The sequence below is a fragment of the Felis catus genome, chromosome D4 (assembly GCF_018350175.1).
Source record: "Felis catus isolate Fca126 chromosome D4, F.catus_Fca126_mat1.0, whole genome shotgun sequence".
Lineage (NCBI taxonomy): Eukaryota > Metazoa > Chordata > Mammalia > Carnivora > Felidae > Felis > Felis catus.
Genome location: NC_058380.1, coordinates 78846468 through 78857574, shown reverse-complemented (window position 1 = coordinate 78857574; position 11107 = coordinate 78846468). Strand labels below are relative to the sequence as shown.

Genomic DNA, 11107 nt, shown 5'->3' with positions numbered 1-11107 from the left:
CAAATGTCACTTGTTCCAGGAAGGCTCAGTGCTAGTTTTCTAAGGCTGCCGTAACAAAGTACCGCCATCTGGGTGGTTAGAAACAACAGACATTTTTTCTTTTTTCTCTCATCATTTTGGAGGCTAGAATCTGAAATCAAGGTATCAGTAGGACCACACTCCCTCTGAAACCTGTACCTGAATCCTTTCTCCCCTCTGCCTCCCTTCTTGTGGTTTTTCTGGAGGGTGGGGCGGCTGGGGAGCGGGATGGAAAATTCTAATTCTGGAACACTGGGTAGGCTCCAGGGCTAACCAGCCCCCAATCCTTAGGTGCCTTCCAGGGGTCACTCCATTAACATAACAAAAGACACCTTTATGGCTCTCATCCCTTAGGAAATTCCAAGGGGCTCTTTGGAATTTATATATATATATATATATAATATATATATAATATATAATATATAATATATAATATATATAAATAATATATATAAATATATATATAATATATATTAATATATATTATATATAATATAATATATATAAATAATATATATAAATATATATTATATATATTATATATATAATATATATTATATTATAATATATAATATATTATATAATATATAATATATTATATAATATATAATATATTATATAATATATAATATATAATATAATTATAATATATTATAATATATAATATATATTATATTATAATATTATATATATAATAATATATATATTATATATATAATATTTGGTCTGAGCCAAAAAGCTCATATATATATATATGTATATATATAGTAAGTCACCATATCACAAGAACCTTGGGAGAAGAGGTTCTGAAAGGCATCACAGAAGAGTTAATTATGCTGGAGGTCGTGGTCAGAAAGGATAAATAGGATTTAGTAGGTGGGAAGGGGACTTGGGGAATAGAGCACATTCTGAGCCAAAGCAAAGAAGAGCTTTCAGGATTGCTAAGAAGCTGGGGAGACCTTCCAGGCAGAGCACAAGGCCCAGGTCAAGCCGCAGTGGGGTCAGAGGGCGGAGTGCTTGAGAAGCAGTGATTGGCAGTGATGGGGGCATGTTGGCGGAGAGGGTGAGAAATAGGACTCGAACATCAGGTGGGGCCATCAGAGGAAGGACCGTGATTCCCAGGGTAAGGACTTTGAATCAGTGAAGTGCCCTGGGATGGGGAGAAAGTTACACTTGGGAGCCTTTCTCAGGTGGAATAAAAAAAGGCAACATTTAGTCCACTCTTGTGCAAGATACAGGACTTCTACATCCTGGGGGGCGGGGGGATGGGCACAGGGTATAGACATGCTGGGTGTGGACTCCGTTAAGATCTGTCCTCACTCCTCTTCTGGCCGCAGCATGAACTTACCAGGAGATTGCTGAATTCTTTCCATCGTTGTCACCACAGACCTCCCCACGTCGACCACGTCTTCAGATGGGCTCTGTGCACCCACCCGGCAGGCACTGCTTTGACATTTGGGTCACACTTTGGAAGATTCTCTCCATCCTGTCTGCCCAGATCCTGGGGTCTTGTAAACTTCAGATTCCCTAGACCTACGTTGGATTTCTCTTAATTTCTTGGTCGCCCTGGGGGAGACAGAGCCAAGGGCATCTTCCTCACATATGTCAATAATGTCTAACGTGCTTAGTTTTCTTCTTTTTATCTTTCCTCTTCCGTTTGAGTTATCATTTTTGATCTCAACAGTAGGAATGAGGGGGAATTCTTTTTTTTTTTTTTCAAGTCTAACTCAGAGATTCTTACTATGAAGCCCTAACAGAATTATAAAGGTCCGTGAAGTTGGGGGGAGGGGCGGAGGGGAAAGCATCTTTATTTTTACTAACTTCTGACTGAAATGTGTCCTTCCCTTCCCTTATAAATATAAGCAACATATCACATTCGTTTTAGTATCTGCGGCTTTGTAAAATGCAGAAATAATTGATATTTTCATATCACCTTACGGTCATGGGAGATATCCTGAAATGTTATTGATATAGATGACTCCTTTCAAATTATAGTAGTCATTACATTATCTTGTTAATTAATGTGTCAACAAAGAAACACATGTATTACTGTATCACAGAATTTTAATTTTTTTTTTCAACGTTTATTTATTTTTGGGACAGAGAGAGACAGAGCATGAACGGGGGAGGGGCAGAGAGAGAGGGAGACAGAATCCGAAGCAGGCTCCAAGCTGTCAGCACAGAGCCTGATGTGGGGCTCGAACCCACAAGCCGCGAGATCACGACCTGAGCCAAAGTTGGACGCTCAACCGACTGAGCCATCCAGGTGTCCCTGAGTGTATTTCTATCTAATTGGCTTCTTCTGTGTTTGTTTCCATTTAATTTGCAGGAAAAAAATAAATTATATATATTAAAAAAAACGCAACAACTCTGAAATGGTGAAAAAATGAGTATTAGTCTCCTGTAGGATACAAGACAATCTCTAATGCCCCCTGTGGTTACCTGAGTCTATAAGTAGTGTTCAGCTTTCCTTGCCTTTGAACTATCTTACAACTCTGAAAATTGAGCGAAACAGACTGATGGAGATAACTCTCGCCCATAGCGGTGAAAGTTGTCCTGAAGATGTACAAAAGATCCCTCTCGGACCTTTCCCAACCACCCCAGGTACAAGCAAGCTTTGCATGTATTAACACATTCATTTCAGCGCCCTTAATTGCCCATATACGTTTCTGCTCTTTGGATTTGCACTTTGAACTGGTTTGTAACACCTTCCTGATGTCTTCATTCGTCAGCGAGTTAAATAAAAACTTAAAACCCCATTCGTTTTCGTCTTTGTATAAGAGTTGATTTTATGCGGTAAAATGATGTGCAATATGGTTTATGCAGGTGAAATACTATTCTCTGGTGTCCATCGACGTCACATGTTCCCCCAGAAGCCTAAGAAACCCAGCGTGCAAGCCCCCATCCTTGGTTACCTTCTGGTCCTAGGCTTTTGACACCCAAAAGCCTTCTCTCTTCTTCTGTAGCACTAACCCCTTGTCCAAGCAATGCAAGCCAGGGAAGCTTGGCTGCCATCTGGCAGAGGGGATGGTCAGATTAGCAAAAAAAAAAAAAAAAAAAAAAAAAAAAAAAAAAAGAGCTGGGTGCCGGTGGAGGGAAACAGAAGCATCTCCTAAGCCTTGAAACTCATCTGGCAACCCGGAAAGAAGGAATGATCCTTCTCATCTGACGGAAAGGTCTAGAACGACGCGAAGGGCTTGGTCTGAAGTCACGCTAGAATCCCAGGCCCCATTTGCTATAGTTACTGTATTCCACGGGGCGCTGGGGGAGCTGGTGGGGGTCACTGTCCGCTTTGCACCGAAGGAGGAGCCCGGGAGCGGCTGCTTACAGACAGAGCCTCTTGGAGGGCACAGCTGTTCAGGCTGAGCAGGCGTGTGGCTCTTGGAGCTGTCCTTTTTCTCAGTGGGGCCGCGGCAGGAAGTGTCAGGCTGGTTCCCCATTGTACGCATCTATGTAGCTGTGTTGTTGCCGGTGTAGTTATTTATTTATTATTTTTTTTATCACAAGTCTGAGCCTTCTGGTAATAGACAAAACATGAGCTTCTGTTTGCCTGCTTTCCTCCGTGTGTGTCATCGGTGTAATCAGGGGACAGGTGGGCGCAGGCGATTAATGGGGTGGGAGGGGACAGGAGGAGAGGGGATCTACTCAAGGTGGTTGGGGGGGGGGGGAGTCGGCGTTCATCTGACCCTGAAGCTCAGAGGCACCGTCTCCTCCAGCAAGGCAGCTGCCGCGGTTATCGGTCGGAACAGCCCTTCCCCAGCCTCTCGGTCTCATTTCCAGTCTGGGCATGCTTGAGAAGCCATTACCATATTTATAGAGCTACCTGGCCCCACGGCACACGCATGAGAGGGTTAGAAAGACCTATCTATTTTTCCAGCTGTGCTGCTATCCTCGGCGGCAAGGCTGGCGGCGGGGGAGTCGGGAGGGCCGGGCCCCAGCATTGGGACAGAAGAGAATTACCCTGCAGAGGCCCGGGCCAACCTCTGGCCCCCTGCTTGCCTCTTCCAACCGGTCGGGCTGAGCCGGGGTGGCCAGCGTTGGCGCTAGCAAGGCTGAGAAAAGGAGCGAGGTGGACCGCAGGCTGGGGAGAGGATTGCAGGGCCCGAGTGTCAATGTTTGCGGTGCCTTCACCCTGGACCGGGTCCCTCATTGAAATGCAAAGCTGCCTCCTGTGGAGGGGAGGGGAAGACTGCGGAAGCAGTGCCGAAAAGTGGACAGAGCGCGAATTTACGAGACAAAGAGATCTTATTAGTTGCATAACCTTGGGCGGATTGTCTCATTTCTCTGACCCTCATTTTAGTCATTGGCACTAAGGGGATGATAATGAATTGTTGGGAGGGCTTAATCACCGACATAGTTGGATGTGTCTTAATAAATGCTCCTTCCTCCTCCTTGACCGGGCCATTCTGCCTCACGTTTGGGTCTTGGCTCCCATCACTGCATAAGATGCTTTGTTATGGTGGCCAGAAACGCCTGTGTAGACTTATCCACCCCTCACCGCCCCGTCCCCCAGCATGTGTGCACTCTTGTGTTCTGTCTCTGTCTGTCTGTCTGTCTGTCTCTCTCTCTCTCTCTCTCACACACACACACACACACACTTTTCTTCTGATCTTCAACAGTAGCACATCTATCTGTTCTCTATACAAGTCAGTGGGCCTTGCAACCAGGAAAGTGGCTCCGAATCACAGGAAAAGAAACCATGGCCTCACCGCATTGGGACCATCTGAGGAGAGTGCTGTTCACAACCTCCTTGTCTTCTTTTTCTTTTGTCCAGAGACCTGATTCCTGAGGAGAGCCTTTCCTTTGCTGATTAGAGACCTTAGGTGGGCCGGGGAAGGGGAGAAGCCAGGCTGAGGGGGGCGCTAAATGTGTCCCAGAAAGGAAAGGAATGGTGACCCCTGGAGAGAATGGTGCAGGGGAGTGTGTGGGGGGGGGGAGGCAATCAGAAAGGGTAGTGGAGAGGGGCTGGGTGGGACATTGGCAGTACAATGGGACAATCAGTGCTGGGGAGGGAGGTGGTGAAAGGGACCGGTTAGGGGGTTTTGCTGTGCAGTACAAGGTGCACCCGCCCCATCCGTCGTCCCATAACCAGTAATCTGTATTTCCCATCAGTCCTTTGGGAGCTGGGAGTGTAGTGAGTATCAGGGTGAGTGTGTGTGAACCACAGAGACTTGACCTGTAGAGGTTGGGGTTGAAGTTGGGTTATAGGGACGTATGACGAGATCAGTAGAGCCCTAGACTTTGACAGCTGATCTGGATGGACTTTGAAGGTATGACGTCGTGCCCAGCACCCACGAGCAGAGGAACTAAAGAAATACCCATTTCTTCTGCCTACAGCTCACAAAAATGGTGTCTCTGATATTATTTTTCCTAAATGCTTACTTATTCTTGAGAGAGAGAGAGAGAGAGAGAGAGAGGTGCAGGAGAGAGGGGGACAGAGGATGCCAAAGCGGGCTCCGTGCTGAGAGCAGAGAGCCCGATGCAGGGACTCGAACTCACAAGCCAGGAGACCATGGCCTGAGCCAGAGTCGGAACCTAACAGACTGAGCCACCCAGGCGCCCTTATAATGTTTTTTTTTTTAACAGAATATATATTTCAGGTGGTAAACCGAGAAGAGGTTGGAAACGCTCCTTTTGCTTCAGGAGCTCCAAATCAGAAATAACTCCACCTCTTGGCAGGAGGCGCTGTGGGAGACCTGGGCTTGGAGGATCCCTCTGATTGCGGGGAACCCACTTCCATCCACCCCCATAATACGCATATGCAGCAGTGATGCCTCGTTTAGGCAAATATATTTGCTTTCTCTGACTCTATCAAATTCTCCCTCCGCCGTGAAGGATGCCAAGCCCTCACCAAGCTTTGCTTCTCTGAGCAGCAGCAACAGAACGGACAGCTGTTTGTACAACTCACTTGATTCCCTGGGGTCTGACGCCCTTTTGTGTCCCTCCGGGCCCTGGCTTCAGTTTGACTTCCCAGCTTCATGCCCAATGACTACACTGTGCGGAGGTGAGAATTCTCCCTCTAATTAACACTCCCCCAAGAAGAAGTCTTCTTATATCTCTGTCTTTACACAGATCCTCATCCTAGTTTATTTGGAGTAATGAATTGGTGTTTGAGGAAGACACATTTGTCTAAAATAACCTCAAACAGGAGCACCTGGATGGCTCAGTCGGTTAAACCTCCGGCTCTTGATTTCGGCTCCGGTCGTGATCTCACGGTTGGTGAACTCAAGCCCCGCATCGGGCCCTGCGCTGACAGCACGGAGCCTGCTTGGGATTCTGTCTCCCTCTCTGTCCCCTCCACCACTCACTCTCTCTCTCTTTGAAAATACATAAAAATAAGCTTCAAAAAATAAAAATAAAACGACCTCAAATAACATTAGCGGGGCATGTTGCTAGAAGTTTATGGAGGTCATGTGATAGAATAACAAATGAGGCAAAGACCTTTCATGTAGATTCGGGGATTGTGCATGGGGATGTGGCAGTTGCACACGCTGGATGTCACTGTAAGCAGGTTATTTTGGGGATCACTCCAGAAGCCAATATGGCAAACTCTGGGAAGATGGCATTGATGATACGGGTTTTGCAGCTCTCTCAACCCCCCATTAACAACAGTGCCAGGATATCAAAACCAAACCCACAGACATCTATTTCTTTTAATGAGCTATCAAGGTAGCCTCCAAAACTCAAATTAGGAGCAGATGTGAACCACACATCATCACTTTGGGATCTGCGTGGTATCAGACCCTGCAAAGGAAGAGACAAGGGGATGCGACAGATTCGCCGATGGCCCTACAAGCAGGAAAGGGGCCGCATCTCCACCGGAGGGTCGGTAGTAGGCAGGCAGAAGGACTTTAACTGCTGGTTGTGTGTTCGTTCCCGTGTGCTGCAAACTGCAGGAGTCCCCCGGAGGGCCTGAAAGGGCTGGAATAGTCTGAGCTCTACGAGCCCCAAATCCCGCATGGACTAGAAATTGCTAGAAACAGGAGCCAAGCTGAGCTAGATAGAGATGCCAGGGGAAAAGCCAAAGAAGACCAGATAGAAGTGGGGGAATGTGAGGGGCTCTCAGAAAGTACAGGTCATACTGGGACACACACACACACACACACACACACACACACACACACAAAGAGTCCTAGGGGCGACTCTTGGTTTCGGCTCAGGTCATGACCTCACCGTTCGTGAGTGCAAGCCCCCTGTTAGGCTCTGCGCTGACAGTGCGGAGCCTGCTTGGGATTCTCTCTCTCCCTCTCTCTCTTCCCCTCCCCTGCTCATACTCTCTTGCTTTTGAAATAAATAAACTTAAAAAAAGAAAAAATGAGTGCTATAGAACCACAAAGCTAGCAGATCTCTCCTGACCCACTTACTTCTCCTGGAAGTTAAGGAAAACTAATTTCACATAAGAATAGGCAACAGGAAAGGATCAAATTTGAGTCCCATACAAATTTATCAGTGAAGAAAAAGGAGCGTCGAGAGGACAATTGTATCTCCATTGGCAATCTACTGGCAATAGGAGTGCACCATAGAAACACTCCAGGCAGATGAAAACGGTGGGCTAAAATTTCAAAATGTGCTAAAAGAAATGAAGGTAATAATGGGGACATGAAAGAAAACATAAGTCTATAACAGAAACACTTAGTGGTAAAGTTATAGGACTCTGGAAGAATTAGAAAGAAAAATTGGTTTTAAAAACCTCATTTCAGAAATCAATATTAAACTGGAAAGAGCACAGGAGTGGATAAATACAACCGGAAATAGCCTAAAAAAATAAAGGTTAAAAGGAGTAAAATTTTAAACATCAAAACAAATGAGGGAAGAGATTAAAAAAAAAAAAGATTTGAGAAAACATGATAGAAATTGAAAATAGGTAAAGAGCCAAAATACATGTGTATAATACAGAAGAGTTCACAAAAGAAGAAAGCAAAGAAATGGAAGAGAAATCATTAAACAAACAAACAAAGAAACAAAACACAGCTCTTCCGGCCAGAACTTTGGAGGATGCAGAGAACACAAAAAAGAAGGTTGCTTCTGTGCCAGAAAATCCTTAAGAAAAAGCAAAGCAGAGGCACCTGGGTGGCTCAGTCGGTTAAGCATCCGACTTTGGCTCAGGTCATGATCTCGTGGTCCGTGGGCTTGAGCCCCGCGTTGGGCTCTGTGCTGATGGTTTGGAGCCTGGACCCTGCTTTGGATTCTGTGTCTCCCTCTCCCGAGGCCCCTCTCCCGCTTGTGCTCTGTCTCTCCCTCTCTCTCAAAAATGAATAAACATTAAAAAAAATCTTTAAAGAGAAAGCAAAGGAATTTTTGCCGTGTTGAAGATGAAGCATCTGAGAAAGAAGTTTGCCTGGAAGATGCCTCCAAAGGCAAGGAGGAAGCTTATCTACAAAATGCTCAGCATCCCCACAGGAATATAGGCAGCTGTGCAGAACTGAGCAGGGTGGGACGGGCAGGATGGCAAGAAAGGCCAGCAACTTCTCTGCACCTGCGGAACCCAAATTGGCATTCGTCATCAGGATCAGAGGTATCAATGGTGCAAGCCCAAGTTTGGAAAGGTGTTGCGGTTCCTTTGTCTTTGCCAGAACTTCAGCGGCACCCTTGTTAAACTCAACAAGGCTTTGGTTAACATGTTAAGGACTGTGGAACCCCATATAGCCTAGGGGTACCCAAGCCTGAAGTTGGTAGATGACTTGATCTACGAGTGTGGTTATGGCAAAACCAACAAGAAGCGAATTGCCGTGGCAGATAGCACATAGATTGCTAGATCTCTCGGCGAAGACGGCATCATCTGCGTGGAGAATCTGATTCACGAGATCTGTGGCAAAACGCCTCACAGAGGCAAACAACTTCGTATGGCCCCTCAGATTATCTTCTCCATGAGGGGGGAGGAAGAAAAAGACCACCCCCATTTGGAGATGCTGGCAACAGGGAAGAGACCAGATCAATAGGCTTATTAGAAGGATGAACTAAGGTATCTGCCATAATTATTATTTTTGTAATCTGGCCAGTTAATAAACACATACTTTCAAACTGAAAAAAAAAGTCCAGTACAAAGCACCTTTCCTAAAAACAGGATCTGAAAGCACATGGCAGAGAAGAACACCAGATACTCAAGAAAAATTACCCAGAATGACTCCTACCAACACATGCTGAAAAGTACATTGAGCTCCCGGGCAAAAGGACTAAGTCACTTAAAAAGGAAAGAAAATTGGATGGCTATCAGATTTCTTGACAGCAACATCTTATATCAGGAGACAATGGAATGACATATTTAAGATACTCAGGGAAAGAAAATATGAACCATTTATTATTAATCCAGCTGAACTTACTTTCAAGTATAAAGACGGCAGACAAACTGCTATCAATAAGCAAGAACTCAGGAAATATTGTTCCCAGGAGCCTTTCCTGAGTAAACTACCAAAGAGTGAAATTGACTGGAGAGACATTGACATAAGGCCTGGTGGTGAGCATTAAATATATAGCTACCTGTAGAACAAAGTATAAATGATGCTTGTAAGAGAGAAGGTATAAGCCATGACAACCTTATGCTTGAAATTGTGGGAACACGGCATCGACTTTTAAAAAGGGGGAAAGCATATAAAAAGCAAATTAAGCTTATGATTGCTTTATAGTTCTTACCTAGGAATAAAAGGATATTGTTTCAAATCAATTCCTGGGATAGAGGTGGTGAAGAAGAGATTACTAGCAAATTTCAATATTATCCATAGTAGCAAACCAGTTGTCAATTGCCATAGACATGAAAGTATTGACATAAAGGAAGCGATTTGAGCAAACTTACAAACTTTCTTAAGTATTTCATCCTTTAAAAAAAATTATTCAAGTACACCTTTAGCCCCTTTCTCTCTCTCTTCTTCTGGAATTCTTATGATACGGGTATTGTTTCCTTTGATTGCGTCACTTAGTTCTCTAATTCTCCCCTCATACTCCTGGATTTTTTTCTCTCTCTTTTTCTCAGCTTCTGCTTTTTCCATAATTTTATCTTCTAATTCACCTATTCTCTCCTCTGCCTCTTCAATCTGTGCGATGGCTGCCTCCATTTTATTCCGCACCTCATTTATAGCACTTTTTAGCTCCTCATGACAATTTTTTAGTCACTTTATCTCTGTAGCAATAGATTCTCTGCTGTCCTGTATACTGTTTTCAAGCCCAGTGGCTAATTTTATGACCATTATTCTAAATTCTTGTTCTGTTATATTGTTTAAATCATTTTTGATCAATTCATTAGCTGTCATCAACTGATGAATGGATAAAGAAATTGTGGATTATATACACAATGGAATACTACTTGGCAATGAGAAAGAATGAAATCTGGCCCTTTGTAGCAACGTGGATGGAACTGGAGAGTGTGATGCTAAGTGAAATAAGTCATACAGAGAAAGACAGATACCATATGTTTTCACTCTTATGTGGATCCTGAGAAGCTGAACAGAAGACCATGGAGGAGGGGCAGGAAAAAAAAAAGTTAGAGAGGGAGGGAGCCAAACCATAAGAGACTCTTAAAAACTGAGAATAAACTGAGGGTTGATGGGGGGTGGGAGGAAGGGGTGGGTGGGCGATGGGCATTGAGGAGGGCACCTGTTGGGATGAGCACTGGGTGTTGTATGGAAACCAATTTGACAATAAATTTCATATTAAAAAAATAAATCAGGGGCGCCTGGGTGGCTCAGTAGGTTAAGTGTCTGACTTCGGCTCAGGTCATGATCTCACGGTCCGTGAGTTCAAGCCCCGCGTCAGGCTCTGTGCTGACTGCTCAGAGCCTGGAGCCTGTTTCGGATTCGGTGTCTTCCTCTCTCTCTGACCCTCCCTCATTCATGCTCTGTCTCTCTCTGTCTCAAAAATAAATAAACGTTAAAAAAATTTAAAAAAAAATAAATCAAATCTACCAAAATAAATAAATAAATAAATAAATAAATAAATAAATAAATAAATTTTAAAATGTAGAAATAAATATCATAGACCAAATTATGAAAGACTATTTGTATAAAAGATAGTACACTTATAAACACAACATAAAACATGACGGAGTAAAAAGAAAATATAACAATCATATCTAGAGGTGTCATGGGATGGGGCATCC

General features: G+C 44.2%; 1 pseudogene; it reads left to right on the top strand.

The window, feature by feature from the left end:
- The first annotated feature begins 3077 nt into the window (after positions 1–3077).
- Positions 3078–8979, top strand: LOC101089657 (annotated as a pseudogene).
- The last annotated feature ends 2128 nt before the right edge of the window (positions 8980–11107 follow it).